General features: G+C 41.5%; 1 protein-coding gene across 1 annotated transcript in view; it reads left to right on the plus strand.

Annotated features, from left to right (window-relative positions):
- NEGR1 (neuronal growth regulator 1) overlaps window positions 1-16,304 on the plus strand; it is a 522,129-nt gene that overhangs the window by 420,866 nt on the left and 84,959 nt on the right. The gene's annotated exons all lie outside the window — the stretch shown is intronic.

Here is a 16,304-nt window from a genome sequence, read left to right on the forward strand (position 1 = left end):
CAGAAAAAATATGAGAAATGTTCGTGTGGTAGGTTTCTTTTTTCTTCTTATCTCCCCTGAAGGGGAAAAAAATTGTAATAGTTTGTCTAGTTCAGGTTCTCTTTAGAAATTTTGTGATTTATACAGATTTTTCTGAGCATTTTCACACTTCTTTAATTAGATGTGCCCTGGGTTGAAAGTACATCTTTAGTCTGCTCAATTTCTACCTGAGTCTTAAGGTCAGCAGTGTCGCAGTGTGATGACATCAGACCTCAGGATTAAATCAAATCTCTGGCAGGTTCATACATTGCCTGATGAGATCTTTTTCAAGAAGTAGTCCAGTAATGGGCCATTAGATGAATATTAGGCATGCATTCTTTGGAATTCCTAAATGTTCTTTCATATACAGTCCATGTCAGGGCATAATAATAGTACATACATCAAGATATTCACGATGACCTTCAGCTTTTGCACCTGTTGTCCTGAGAAAAGGAGGGCTTTGACGGCACCAATGTGGATTGACCACAAAATAAGTTGTTAACACTTCGCAGCATAGTTTCGTAAGTGAGGGTGAGTGCTTGTGTACACTAAAATAGTGGTGGACCTACCATAATGATGGTCAAAGGTTTTAACAATAAAAAGTGTGACATTAATTTTGAAGTGTGAACTCTGATACTGTAGCTGCTGCCCCTTGCCATGTTATATACCTTAAGTGTAACTCTTTTGGAATTCAGTTAGTTGACAATAAGCAATTGACTGGCACATTTCACTGAGTGTTACAATAAATAGAACCCGATGAAAATAATATTGCCTACCACTTTTAAATTAGACTTTGATGTCTTAATTAAAATGTGCATGAATAAAATAAAGCTGGTGATACATTAGGAAGATACAACAAATAATTGAGTGGTTGGAATAGAGTAATTAGAAAAGCTGCCAATACTAACTAAGAATACAGAGCCCCTGTTGGCCAACTATCTTTATTCCCCTGCAGTGTTACTATTGGTATATGAAGACAAAGTGATTTTATCATGATTCTGTCACAAAGCTTGCTGCAGCCCTGAAGCAACTGTTTCTGTTAGTGTAGAAGACAGCACATTTCAGCTTTGGCAAAATTCCTACTATCTCAGAATCCAGCTAATTAACTGCTTCTGTTTGTGCTTCTTTAAAAGAATTTGAATACCTACGAAAGAACAACAGAGATTGCATCTTCTTTCACAAATTCTGTTCTAAGGATGTAAGATTATACAGTCTCTGTGGTACTTCTAATGTTAAACAACTCACAGGATGAACCTTGTTAACGGCAAAAGATTGAGTGTTAACTCATATATTTAAAATATCTTTCTGACATTCACAGTGTAATTATGCCTGGCTTGTAAATTGAATGCTGGGACAAAGTGCTCTGAAATAATAATACAATATAATAGAAAAATCAGTAATGAAAAATTGGTGGGAACATACGAGTTGAAAAAGTCATGAAAAATGAGCAGGTTAAAATATTGTGGAATTTCCAAATACAACCTGTTAAAGCCTTGAGGCATAACACAACAGATTTAACTGTGGTTAAAAAAAGAAAGAAAGAAAGAAAGTATGGATAATGGATGCAACAATACCAGGGGATAGTAGAAAACAAAGAATTGTGGAGGGGGGGATCACAACGTGTCAAGATCTGAAAATCAAAATTGAAAGTTTATGGCATAAACTAACCATGGTGGCACTAGTGGTTATCAGCACACTGGGTGCCATACCAAAAATTTACAAAATCTGTGCATTGACATTTCATCTGTCAATTATAAAAGTTCCCACTGCTTAGAACCATACATATTCCTGATACATTGTGACAACCTAGGTTTTTAGGAAGAACTCAAGGCATATGAAGGCCAATATTGGCTAAATAACTGGCAGTTGTGGATTTCACATTGTTGTGTGTGAATAATAATAATTCATAGTATGAGCCAACCTTTGATTTTAAAATATCTTCTTTGGATATATTTTGATATGACCTTCAAGCTACATCAGCAATAGAAAGACATTATTGGGACAAAGTAGTTATTAAGATACATTTACATTTATTAAATATATTTATTAAAACCAATAAAACGTCTACTGAAAATAGGTGTACAGTTCTGTTTGTTTATATCAGAATATATAAAGAGTTATGTTTGGATATGATATACCCATATGACCTATAAGAAACACATACATTTTCAGACCAGATTGAGACTTAACTCAAGGTCACTATTGCTTGTGATAATTATTTGTGACTTTACTTGATTTCTTTGAAACTGGGAATTCTGCTGAGTAGGAAAAAAAAATAGCGCTGTTACACACAGAATTCTATCCCATAGCAGGACAAAGGTAAGAGCTTTGGCTCAGCATTTTTAATCTCCGACCAAACATAAAAGTTTTACTGATAACACAGTATATTATTCGACTGTATGTAAATAAAGTCTGTATTAATTTGATTTTTTTAAAAAAAAAAAAAACACCTCTGTAATTACAAGTTTTTCCATTTTCTGAAAAGAGTGTTCCGATCAAGAATATATAAAATTAATGTTAACAAATCAACAACTTAACGAACAATGGAGTAACTAGAGATAGTTTTTAGTATCAGATATTTCTTCCGACAACAAACTAAAAAAGAAATGACAATTTTATTTGCTATTTCAGAGAATTCACAATACTACAGAGTAGAATTTACCACTATGATGTCAAAACACTAACTGAATCTCTGTCAGGTATGCTTCCTTCAAATTCCAGGAAAGAATGACCCAAACTCCATTTTTATAGAGATTAGTACTTTTACTGAAAATGAAGTGATCGCTACCCAGGTAAAGCTGGGACTAAGCAAAACGCGCAAAATTGCACCTAGAAAGCATCTCCCCCCCCCGTCCATCGTCCATCATCCAATCCACAGGTCTCCCAAAGGTCAGGTGGAATCACATCTGGCAGTGTCATCCATCAGGAATGTAATGACTGTTGGTCTGACTGCTCCTTTGGAGAATCACTTTCGTTTCTTAGAAAACTCCTCCTGCTTCCTTCCCTCCCTTCGCCCCCCTAACTGTTTCCCACCCGTTTCTTATGGCAGCTGAAGCAGTAAAAGCGGAAGCAGTAAAAGAGGGGCTTTTACGGCCCCTCTGCAGAAAAGACATTAGTCCTAGAATAGAAAAGAAGAAGGAAAAAAGGGAAAACAAAATATATACAGGAATTAGGGTTTTTCTGGGTATTTGGTGTAGAATTGCTGTACTTTCTTTGGGGCCCGCACATCCCGTTTATTCACCCATTCAGTTTGAGACAAAAGGAAGTGTTTCCAGGCCACCAAATATTGCACTTTACCATGGTGTTTCCTAGAGTCTAAAATTTCCTTAACTTCAAAATGTTGCTCCCCCTCTATGAGTATGGGGACTGGAGGGGAGCTTTGGGTCGGTCTTAGAGGAGACTAGTGTTCAGGCTTCAACAAGCTAACATGAAATACGGGGTGTATTCGTCTCAACATTTTTGGCAACTCTAATTCAACTGTTACTGGATTAATCAATCTAATCACACGAAAAGGACCCACATACTTGGGACCAAGTTTTTTAGACTTTTGGGAAATTTGTAAGTACTTAGTGGAGAGGTAGACCTTATCACCCACTTTATACACGTGTGCTGGGGACCTTTTCTTATCGGCCTGGGCCTTATGGGCTCAGTGCGCCTCACCTAACGCTTTTCGAGTTACTTCCCAAGTGCTCCTCAATTGTTCAATCCAGTCAATCAAGGATGGGTTCTGGGGATCATCTTGAGGTAGTTCGGGAATCGGTATGAAATCTTGGCCCGATGCTACCTTAAACGGAATGAAACCGGTGCTACTGTGTATGGAATTATTATATGCCACTTCTGCAAATGGCAGTAAATCCACCCAATTGTCTTGTTGGTAATTTACGTAACATCTCAGGTATTGTTCTAAAATCCCATTGGTCCTTTCACAAGCCCTATTTGTTTGGGGGTGGTGACTGGAACTTAGTCCCTGGGCGGAGCCTATCAACTTCAAAAATTCCTTCCAGAAGTTGGAAGTAAACTGTACATCCCTGTCCGAAATTATTCTCTTTGGAGCTCCATGTAATCGGTAAATCTGACGAATAAACAGTTTGGCAAGGGTTTTTGCTGAAGGGATCTTTGAACAAGGGATGAAATGCACTTGTTTTGAAAACAAATCCGTCACCACCCAAATGACAGTACACCCTTCACTCTCTGGTAGGTCCACAATAAAATCCATGGATATTTCTTTCCACGGAGCATTCACTCTAGCCACACTTTGAAGTAATCCAGGTGGCTTCCCTGGAGGTCTTTTAGCTGAGGCACACACTGGACAGCTAGCCACATATGCCTCTATGTCCTTTTTGAGCGCAGGCCACCAAAACTTTCTCTTAACAAGGTGTAGAGTTTTAACAAATGCAAAGTGTCCCGCTGTCTTAGTGTCATGGGCATACTGTAATACTGTTGGTCTTAAACTGGCAGGAACATACAATTTTGCCCCAATCCACGCTAGTCCATCACGGAGTGTACATTCATTCGAGTGGTTGTGAAACCACTCGTCAGTTTTCAGGGCTTCTCGTAATTTGAGAACCAAATCTTCCGAGAGCTCTGGCTCAACCTTTGCCTGTGCTCTAGTAGTAACTGGTGCTGCCAATTGCGTCGAAGGGATAATAGGCTGAACCACCTCCTTCTTGATGCTGTTGTACTGAGGCAATCTGGACAGTGCGTCTGCCATGAAGTTCTTTCCACCAGGAAGGTACGTAGGGTAAAATTGAAACGATTGAAATGTTGGGCCCAACGAACTTGTTTTGGGGACAGTTTATGTGGTGTTTTTAACACCTCCAAGTTTTTGTGATCAGTCCAAACCTCGAAAGGGTGTTTCGCTCCTTCTAAAAAATGTCTCCATGTTAACAGTGCCCATCTCACTGCAAAAGCCTCCTTCTCCCATATGGCCCATCTCCTTTCTGTTTTTGATAGTTTACGGGACGTGTAGGCACAAGGCTGCAGCTCCCCTTTTGCATTTTTTTGCAAGAGTATTGCTCCTACAGCTATGTCGCTCGCGTCAGCCTGTACTACAAACGGCTGTTCCATGTCGGGGTGCTTGAGTACTGGTTCAGCCGCAAACAGCCGTTTCAACTTTTCAAATGCGGCTTGACAGTCCATAGTCCATTCAAGTAGTTTCGATGGTCTTGGTTTTACTTCACCTTTTGTTTTCAGAAGATTTGTAATTGGCAGCGCGATTTTGGCAAACAAGGGGATGAACTGTCTATAAAAGTTAGCAAACCCCAGGAAACTCTGTAGTTGTTTGCGAGTGCGTGGTGCAGCCCATTCCAATACTGCTCGAACCTTCTCAGGGTCCATCTCTATTCCCTCATGCGATATGCGATATCCAAGATAGTCGATTTTGTCTTTTTTTTTTATTTTATTTTAAATTTATATACCGCCCTTCTCCCTGAGTACAGCCAGAATTAAAAAACATAAAATACAAATATTAAAAAACAATTAAAATATATATAAATTTGGCCCAAAATTAAAATACAAACCAATTAAAACATTTAAAATTTCTTCTTAAGCCAGCCCGGCTTGCTGGAAAAAGTGGGTTTTAAGGGCACGGCGGAAGGCATTGAGGTCATGGATTCTTCTTATCTCCGGGGGCAACTGATTCCAGAGGGTAGGTGCCCCCACAGAGAAGGCCCTCCCCCTGGGGGTCACCAGCCTACATTGATTGGCTGATGGCACCCTGAGGAGGCCCTCTTTGTGGGAGCACACGGGACGATGGGAGGTCGTCGGTAGCAGCAGGCGGTCTCGAAGATAGCTAGGCCCGATGCCATGGAGCGCTTTAAAGGTGATAACCAGCACCTTGAAGCGCACCCGGAAGACCATTGGGAGCCAGTGCAGCTCGCACAGGAGCAGTGTTACATGGGAGTGCCATGCTGCTCCCATCACTACCCGCGCTGCTGCATTCTGGACCAGTTGGAGCCTCCAGGTGCTCTTCAAGGGGAGCCCCAAGTAGAGAGCATTGCAGTAGTCAAGGCGAGAGGTGACGAGGGCATGAGTGACTGTGCACAGGGAATCCCGATCAAGAAAGGGCCGCAACTGGCGAATCAGGCGAACCTGACCAAAGGTCCCCCTGGTTACAGCTGTCAGATGTTCCTCCAAGGACAGCTGCATATCCAGGAGGACTCCCAGATTGCGAGCCCTTTCTGTGGGGGCCAAAGACTCACCCCCAATAGTCAGTGATGGAGTCAACTGACTATATCAGGATGCCGGGAGCCACAGCCACTCAGTCTTGGAAGGGTTGAGCTTGAGCCTGTTCCTCCCCATCCAGATCCGCACAGCCTCCAGGCACTGGGACATCACTTCAAGGGCATCATTGGGGTGGCCTGGGGTGGAGATGTACAGCTGGGTGTCATCAGAGTACTGGTGGTATCTCACCCTGAAGCCACGGATGATCTCGCCCAGCGGCTTTACATAAATGTTGAACAGAAGGGGCGAGAGGACCGATCCCTGCGGCACTCCACAGATGAGAGGCCTCGAGGTCGACCTCTGCCCCCCTGCCAACACAAACTGCGACCGGTCGGAGAGAAAGGAGGAGAACCACCGCAACACGGTGCCTCCCACCCCCAACTCTTCCAGCCGGTGCAGCATGATACCATGGTCGATGGTATCAAAAGCCGCTGAGAGATCTAACAGGACCAGAGCAGAGGAGCAACCCCTGTCCCGAGGCCTCCAGAGATCATCAACCAACGCGACCAATGCCGTTTCCGTGCTGTGCCCAGACCTGAAACCTGACTGGAACGGATCTAGATAAGATGTTTCCTCCAGGAATTGTGGGAACTGTCACGCAACCACACTCTCCACAACCTTCGCCATGAAGCAAAGGTTGGAGACAGGACGGTAGTTGGCCAATATTGCCTTGGTGGAACTCACATTTAGAAAGTTTGGCATATAGTTCAGCAGCCCTGAGTTTTTTCAAGATAGTTCGCACCAGTTTCACATGGTCGGCCATGTTGTCAGAGTAGATGAGAATGTCATCCAAGTAGACCAGCACCCCCTTATACAGGTGCTCATGCAATACTTCGTTGATCAATTGCATGAATACAGCAGGGGCTCCCTGTAAGCCGAAAGGAAGCACTCTGAACTGGAAACATCCCAGTGGGCAATTAAATGCTGTTTTCCATTCATCCCCCTCTTTAATTCTCACTCGGTAGTATGCCTCTCTTAAATCAAGTTTGGTGAAAAATTTTCCCTTCCCTAAGTGGGCTAACATGTCTTTCATGAGGGGGAGGGGGTAAACATTTTCCACACAAATAGCGTTAATATTTCTATAATCGACCACCAAACAGAAGGAGCCATCTTTCTTTTTGCGGAACATCACTGGTGCCGCCACCTTGGGCTTGGCTCGTTCGATGAAACCCCGTTCTAGATTTTTGTCAATAAAATTCTGCAATTCCCCTAATTCTCGAGGGGTCATGGGGTAGATTTTCGGTTTGGGAAGCTTCACCCCGGGGAGTATCTCAATGGTGCAGTCGGTAGCCCGGTGGGGAGGCAGCGTGTCTGAGGCCTTTTCGCTAAAAACTTCACGGAGATCCCAATATTCCTTTGGAATTTTCTCCTGTCCCTCAATATAGTCTATTGCTACTTCCGCTCTTTCCAGGTTTGTACCATCCTTCAGGAATGAGCTTTCTTTCTCTAGATTTGGTTTTGCAGTGCAGATGCGCAGGACCCCTGTTTTCCAATTTACCCGTGGGTTCCATTTACGAAGCCAGGGCAGTCCAAGTATGAGGGGTCTCTCCATGCCAGGGGCCACAATAAATCTGAGATTCTCTACATGATCTCCCAACTGCAATTCAAGGGGTTTGGTCATAAAACTGGCGGGGGCCCCTCCTGCAGTCGATCCATCTAATTGACAGAACGCAATGGGTCTTTTTAGCGTTTTTAGTCTCAGTCCCATTTCCTCCACCACCTTGGGGCTAATTATGCACCTGGTGCACCCCGAGTCTAACAGAGCTAACATTTGGGCATGGGTCCCTGTGGATGGCACCCTTACTTCTAGGGGATGAGCAGAGGGTCTTCCGTGTGACTCACTCGATCGTCGGTGTCGGAATCGGAGTCCGTCTCGCTGTCATCGTCATTGGTCGGAGTTCCCAACTTACCCTGGTTTCGGGGAGTGAACTCAATGCCTTCTCCTTTCAGGGCGGTGCTGCGGGTCTTGGCGGGTATTTTGTCGCCTTTCTTGGGCCCGCTTTTGGCACTGGTTTGGAGAAGCATTCGGCCGCCCGGTGCCCTTCCTTCCCACATTTGAAACAGGTGAAGGGCTTTGATTTGGGTTTGAATTCTGCTCTCCCCCCAGCCGGTTTTGGTGCTCCCTTACGGTGGAAGGAAGATGACTGTTCTCCTGCACGTCCACCTCGGAGTCGGCTTCTGTTCAATTCGATCTCCACATCCTCAGCTACTATGTACCAACTCTGCAAGTCTTCGGGGACCCCCATACTTCTGCAGTCTTGGTATATCTCTTCATTCAGCCCATCCTTGAAACTTTCCAACAGAGCCATTTCTGACCACCCTGTCATATAGGGTGCCAGTTCACGAAACTCTTGGATATACTCTGCTACAGGCCTCCGGCCCTGCTGGATGCCCTTCATCCTGAGTCTCGCCTTTCGTTCAGCTAAGTGGTCTTCAAACTGCCTCCTAAGGCCCCCCCATGAACTGGTTGTAATTTCTCAGTAAGGAGGAGTTATTAATGTGGAGGACCACCATCCATTCAGCTGCTAATCCCTCTAAGGAGTTCGTGACACTTCTCACTCGGGCGGCATCTGATACGTAGTCTTCCTGCCAGTCCTGCATGTGGTTCCACACTTGGGTCAGGAAAAATCCCAAGGTCTTTGGATTTCCATTATATTTCCCAGGTAGGGGGGGAATTTTTGACTTTTTACGTCTGCGGGGGGGGCCCTGCAAGGCTGGGGGTCCCTGGCCGGCTGCATCCCTCCCTTCAGCTGCAGAAGCCTGGGATGTTCCCACCTCAGCTTCTTCCTCTTCCCCCACAAGCTTTCTCTTCTGGCTCCCCCCGGGGCCTTCTTCTTCCTTCTCCACAGGGAACCCAAAAGACTCACGGCTCTCCCGGCTTTTCTTGCTCTCTTCCACATCACGGAGAAGTTGCAAGGCTTGTGCCAGCATGAGGCTTTCCCTTTGCTCCTGCAGCCAGATGGCCTCTTTCTTACGAGGTCTGGAGCTCGTTACTCCCCGGGGAGTCCCCCCCCAGTCCGGCAATCTTCCTACTCCTTTCAACCATCTGGCTTCTTCAGAAACCAGCCGGAGTTTTTCCAACCATTCTGCATTCTCTCTCTCCGCTTGGAGGATGGCTGCCGTGGAAACCGCTGCCCCCATCTCTTTATCACTTTCTCGGTCTGACATAATTTGGAATTTCAGTCCCCTCGTTTTTGTCCGGGATGACTGGGGTGAGTCCCAGCTTAATGTCAGGTATGCTTCCTTCAAATTCCAGGAAAGAATGACCCAAACTTCATTTTTATAGAGATTAGTACTTTTACTGAAAATGAAGCGATCGCTACCCAGGTAAAGCTGGGACTAAGCAAAACGAGCGAAATTGCATCTAGAAAGCATCTCCCCCCCCCCTCTGTCCATCATCCATCATCCAATCCACAGGTCTCCCAAAGGTCAGGTGGAATCACGTCTGGCAGCGTCATCCATCAGGAATGTAATGATGGTTGGTCTGACTGCTCCTTTGGAGAAACACTTTCGTTTCTTAGAAAACTCCTCCTGCTTCCTTCCCTCCCTTCACCCCCCTGTTTCCCACCCGTTTCTTATGGCAGCTGAAGCTGTAAAAGCAGAGACTGACAATCTCAGTATTTTTGATGAAGCTTAACAGCTCTTAATGCCAGGAGCAGTGACGGCTAACCTTTTTGGCACCAAGTGCCAAAATTGGAGTGCGCGCACCAGAGCACTGGAACCCGGAAGAGACCAGCTGGTTGGTGCACATGCACACTGGCCAGCTGCTCTGTTCTGGGTTCCAGCACGTACATGCACACTGGACAGCTGGTCTGGCTGATGTGCATGTATGTGCCAGAACCCAGAAGAGAGCAGCTGGCCAGTGCGCATGCCCACAGAGAGGGCTCTGCATGACACCTCTGGCACACATGCCATAGGTTCGCCATCACAGGCCTAGAGGATAGATATCCAACAACTACAGGAATTAAACTTTACACATGTCTATTCAGAGTAATAATAGAGGTTTTTTTGGTATTAATTGCTAAAAACCACAGAAATGTGATTTCCTTTACAAAGAAGACGATCTCAGTGATAGGTGTTGGTTCTTACCTTTAAAGAGCTCCATGGCTTAGGACCTGAGTACATACGAGACCACCTGCTGCAACCAATAACCTCCCACCAACCAATACGCTCTCACAGAGTAGGCCTACTCATAGTACCATCATTAAAACAATGTCATCTAGTAGTTCCAAGGGAGAGAGCCTTCTCTGTGGGGGCACCTACTCTTTGGAACAAAATACCTCCTGGAATACGAATAATCCCAGATCTTCGCACTTTCCGACGTGCCCTGAAGACCTTTCTGTTTCAACAAGCAGGGCTAGCATAAACATCTAAATTCTATGCCAAGGTCTTAGCAGATACACTAAGTTGACTCAATTTATTATTTACTGTTTATAAAAAAAAAATATTATATGTATATGAAATCTTATTCTGTTCACCGCCCTGAGTCCTTCGGGAGAAGGGCAGTATAGAAATTCAAATAATAATAATAATAATAATAATAATAATAATAATAATAATAATAATAATAATAACAACAACAACAACAACAACAACAACAACAATAATAATAATAATAATAATAATAATAATAATAATAATAATAATAATAATAATAATAGAAGAGATATGATGAAGTGCTTTTCCAGAATCTTTCCTGTGAGTGTGAAGTCTGCTCAGAACATGGATGGACAATTTGTGGCAAAGTAAACAAGCCACCAGTAGCCAAAATAAATTCCAAATGCTACAGATATCTCATAGTGTCATGATTAAAGTAACTAGATGCAATGTTCTAATTAATTGTGACTAATCCATCATCTCGTCTATTCCAAAAATATCCTTTTTGAAATACATTGTCTGTACTTCAAGCACATGCTGCAAGCTCTATAGGGTTTCAGAGATAACCATTTTAAGCTTATGGGCGTGTACTGTGGATAGTCCCATCCTGCCATCTAGGGGTTTATTTGAAATATTTCCAGTGTTTACATGCAGCTTTCTCTCAGGAATATGGAAAATTTGTCTATACTATAAATAAAGGCACACATATTGTGATTCATTAAACCCATTCTCCCAAGGATGCAAGCACTTCTATGCTACCTATTCAAGATAAAAAGCACAGGTTTTTTTTTAATCTTTTAAGTGAGACAAAGAATGAAGGAGCTAAGTCTCATTTAAATATGCAAACTCTGCTTTTGAACTAGCACAATGACAAAACCAAATGAAAAGTGCCTCCTTAAAAATAAAATAGAAAAATAAGGCTAACCTTAACTTCCATTATCAACGCTCCAATTTTAATCATTGTCAAATGCAAAGAAGTGGCATGGTTTTTCAGTTAAATATTTGTATGAAAAACTACCACATCTACATTCAAACTGCTAAAAGCGCAAATACAATATCCTTGTATGTCAGGATGCTGTATGCATAGTCAGACAAACAAAATCCTTGAAAGGATATTTGTTATGGGCTAGGTGTCTGTATATAGGTTTTTACATTATCTCTGTATTAGAGTCATGAGATTGCAATCTAGGATTGTTTGGCCCTTTGTTCAAAAGGAGCCTCTGTTTTAGATGAAAGCTCTCCAGTTTATTCAGTGTAACATTCATGATTTCCACTGTTCTCCCTCTCAAACTTTTTTCAGATGCCTCTACATACCATTCTGAAATGCCTACAGAAAGCACAGAAGATTAAAAGGGTTCCCGAGTCCACAGAACAGTAGTTAGAACTGCAAAGTCTAGGAAAGCTTACTGCCTCTAGATTAAAACATAATTAGAATTCCCTCTAAAAATAATAATCTGTTTTTGCATTGATCTATTGAATCCATTGTGTAATGTCACATGTTTTAGCAGGTGACAGCACCTGGCTGACCATGTCTGAGTTTGTCAACTAAACTGCAATGAGCCTGGTTAGTATTAGGAAGGGAGAATCCCAGGAATCTTACTCTTAGCTGGGAAGTTAAAAAGCATTCCCAAAGAAGGTAGCAGCAACTAATACTGCCTTTTGCAGTATTTTTTTTTTTTTTGGTTTAATTTTCATTTTGTTCACAGTTCTATCTGAAAAATATAATAATTTGGCAGTGGTATGTCATATATTTTAGATATTTGGCCTACATTGACGAAGTTAAGAATTACTGTCTTAGCCAAACAAAAGCAATTGTACATGATATTTTAAAGAGAATTCAGCTACTATATTCCAAAGTGTTTATCACTGCAGAATGCTAAAATGTCATTAAGCAGCTGTCACAGACTCATTTTAATGTTGGATTATGTGATCTGTTTGTATACCTATCATATGTTTTCAGCTCTTTGGAGATGAAAGGTGCAATAGAAATGTTGAAATATGGTAATAATGCTGGTGAAATGTAAATACCATGTTGTCTTGAACATCTGTTTTAGCGAAAGAGGAAAGAATTTTTTTTTTACATCATGAAGAAAATGCTTTTCATTTTCCAACTAATATAAGGTTCAGCAACAAACAATTTTTTAATCAAATTTAGGGAGAATATACATTTGCTGTAATTTGTCATCTGAAAGAATGGAAATAAGGAAAGATGAATATTTTATAAATGGAGGCAGCATAGACAGTGTGCCTGTGTTTGGAAAGGGGCAAGATGCTGAAACTAGCATCTAAAAAGAAAGGACTCACATTTTAGAAGCTTAAGTCTCCTTTTAGTTGAAGTTTTGTTTGTACAAACAGGATCCTAGTAAGGGACTTAGATAGTATGACCCAGGGGTCCTACCCAACCTGTTGATCACCCCACTGGTCACATACTGAAGCATATCATCAAAGAGTCCAGAAAATTCTCCACACAATGGTGTGAGCAGAATCTTGATAAATCTCTGTGAGGTATTATCAGTAACCTGATAGACTTCCAACATGCATTTTTCCCATTTACTGGCTGTGCTATATTTGCTTCTGTTGGTTAAAGTCATTCAGAATCAGTTCAAATTGTTGTGACCAAGGCTCAACACAATTCAGTCCTGAACAAACTTATTTTATTAAAACAGCTGAGAATTAATTCATTCTCAGTTTAGTCCAAAACAAATTCTTCATAACCAGTCCATTGGCCTTATCACCAATCTTTGATGTCTTTGGCAACCTGTCAAAGGCTTTTCTTGGCAAAAACCCCACAAAGTTCAAGAGACACTGACAAGAAGCATAGAATCAACGTTGCTTTTCTGCAAAGAACCCAACGGCTCATTACTGCCTTATGGGAGTGGCCAGTCATCTTCTGGCCTTACTCCCAAGTCATCCTTTTTGCTTCAGCTGCTCTTGCCTTCTGGCAGCTCTTCACTTGCGTGTACTAGGAACAGGCTCCTCCTGTTTCTCTGCCTCTCTGCTGTCTGCCTCTGGAAGCTCCGGAGTCCGTGCATCGCTATCAGATGGCCCTGGCCCCATCTCTGCCTCTGACGCAGAGCCCTCGTCTGGGCCTTCCCCTGACTCCAGGACTTGCCCATTGTCCTTCCCAGCCTCCTCACTGTCCGACTCCACTGCCAGGTCCGCAGGCTGCTGGAGGACCACAACACATTTGCTGTTTATATTGTCATCAAGATGCCTGCAGTAAGCTTGAAATATCAAATATTAAATGTCCATATTAGGTAGTTCCTTCAGTAGTGGGTTGCTACTGGTTCGCCCTGGATCAGGTGAACCAGTAGTGGCAGTGGCAGGAGGCATGAGGCTTCTGCATGTGCAGAAGCATTGCAAGTGCATGCATGCCCACGAGCAAACCAGTAGCGACAGCTTTTGAAACCTGCCCCTGAGTTCCTTCTTCCCTTAAACCAATGCTCCTTCAAAGTGGTAACTATCAGCTATATAAATGGAAATTCTAGTTTGCCACAGTTGGCATATTATGGTTGGTCACACAGACAGCCAGATGTTTAGACTGGATTTGGCATTTTTGTCCATCTATCGATTCCTTTCCAAGAACCTGGGATAGGCAGATATTATCTGGTGGGATTCAAGGTATCATTGTAGGATGTAAACTGCTCCAAGTAAAGCTGCTTTTTGCAATTGATGATAGGGTTTTTCTGTCAGTGCTGATGGTATTCAAATGGTGTTTCAGATATTTTGGAATAGTGTTCAAGTCTCCTATTATTATTGGTACTATCTTTGCTTTCTTTTGCCATAGTCATTCTATTTGCAGGTCTTTGGTTGTGATTTTTCTCCAGTTGTTTCTCTTCTATCCTACTGTCTCCAAGCACTTCTCACTATTCAGACTTTTTTATCTTTCTTAACAGCAGTTGTTAAGATTGGGATGTCCTTTGTCAGCTGCTTGCTTGTTTGAATTCTAAAATCCTACAGCACTTTAGGGTGTCTTAAGACTGTTTTGCTTTGCAATCAGAACAAATACTATGTACTATATTTATTCAAAGTGCAAGCTTAGATTTGATGTAATCTACTCCCAGATAAATATATGTACTGTATATAGGATTGTAGCCTAAATTCTTCTTTTTTTTTGAAAAAACCCTCAATGTTCTATAGACAGATGGAGTTTAATTATCAAAACAATATCTATACCTAATAGCAATGTATGTGTTTTGTTGTTCTTTCATTTTCTTTAATTACTATTATTAATTTCAGTGCAACACAGTCTAGAATTCCAGTGCTATGTTTAGGAATGTGATACTTGAAATGCTTTTGTCAAAGAAATACATTGATAATGTAGTTCAGTGTGTCTATGTCTCATTAATCTTTCTGACCATTTGCATAGCCCATGACACCAGTGATCTATTTAATGTTGCAGGGATTCACTTAGATGGAAAATGATTCCTTTGGTTGAATGGTTCCCTTGGACTGAAAAAAACAACTACAGACTAAAAACTTAATATATCATATATTATTTATCTGTGTGCAGATGATGATCAATGCAAACACGTAAAAAGTCAGAATGAGCTATTTCTACTCTGTAGTGTGTAAATATTCTTCATGTGCTTTAGATGAGAGTGTTAATGACTTAAAAACTAAATATTTCAGTTCAGCTCTAGTATGACTTTTTTTGGAAAGCAGGAGCACTGGGAAGTCATTTTTTTCTATATTAGAATCTCACACTGGATACCTGGTTTGGATGCACAAATAATTCTAGATTTTGCAGCAGTATTTTGGTTTTTATTAGGGCTGTGCAATGGTTTTTACTGTATGAGGCAACTTCTCTTTAATTTGTGTCACCTCTAATTCAAAGTTCTTTATGGAGCTACACCTCTGTTGTGTAATTCAGAAATAGGAGAAGTACTATGCTCAGCCCCAAATGTGTTCTTTTGCTTTTTAAATTACCTTTAGGCCTTTGGCTCAAATATCTTAACTATGAGAGGAAGAGGAAGAGAAGCTATTAAGATTTTTTTCATGTTTACAATTATAAATTATATAGATATGTTTCTTTTTTCTCTCATTTGACCTTGGAAATAGTATTTTTCACTACACCCAGTTCTATTTTGTTCTATTTAACAAAAGAGCTATAAGTATGTTAGTATATTAAGCAGTATATTAACCTGAAATATCAAAGATAGAAAAGGCAGAACACAATCAAACTACAGTAGACTAACAATAGCTTTTGAGACTCACAGATTTAATCTCAATTATTTCAAGAAGATGACTTAGTAAAAAGAACATGTAATTTTAAAACCTCTGGGATGTTTTGTTTCCCAGTTTAAATTTCTTGCAAATGTTGTATCTTTCCTTAAAAAAAACAAACTTGCTTAGTCATTGTAGGGACAATACCTATCCATGCTAGATAATAGAAAAACAGACATTTTCCTGATTCATATTTCATTTGGGAATGAATAGGAATGGGGTATTCTCTTCTGATCATGCAATTTAAGTTTAGCTAAATCAAGAATCTAGCCACAAAGAAGATTGAGTGATTCTCATCTACATTTTAATCTGCTCCAGATGCATGTAAATAACAAGTTCTTAATTTGATAAGGATATAATGGCTTCATAGATATTGTTTACATATGATATCTCTGATGTATCAAATAGTGTCTTTCCTATTGCTGCATATCTCTCTCTCTCTCTCTCTCTCTCTCTCTCTC

The sequence above is a fragment of the Pituophis catenifer genome, unplaced genomic scaffold, assembly GCF_029215685.1.
Source record: "Pituophis catenifer annectens isolate HBS135680 unplaced genomic scaffold, rPitCat1.0.hap2 SCAF_3, whole genome shotgun sequence".
Classification (NCBI taxonomy): Eukaryota; Metazoa; Chordata; class Lepidosauria; order Squamata; family Colubridae; genus Pituophis; species Pituophis catenifer.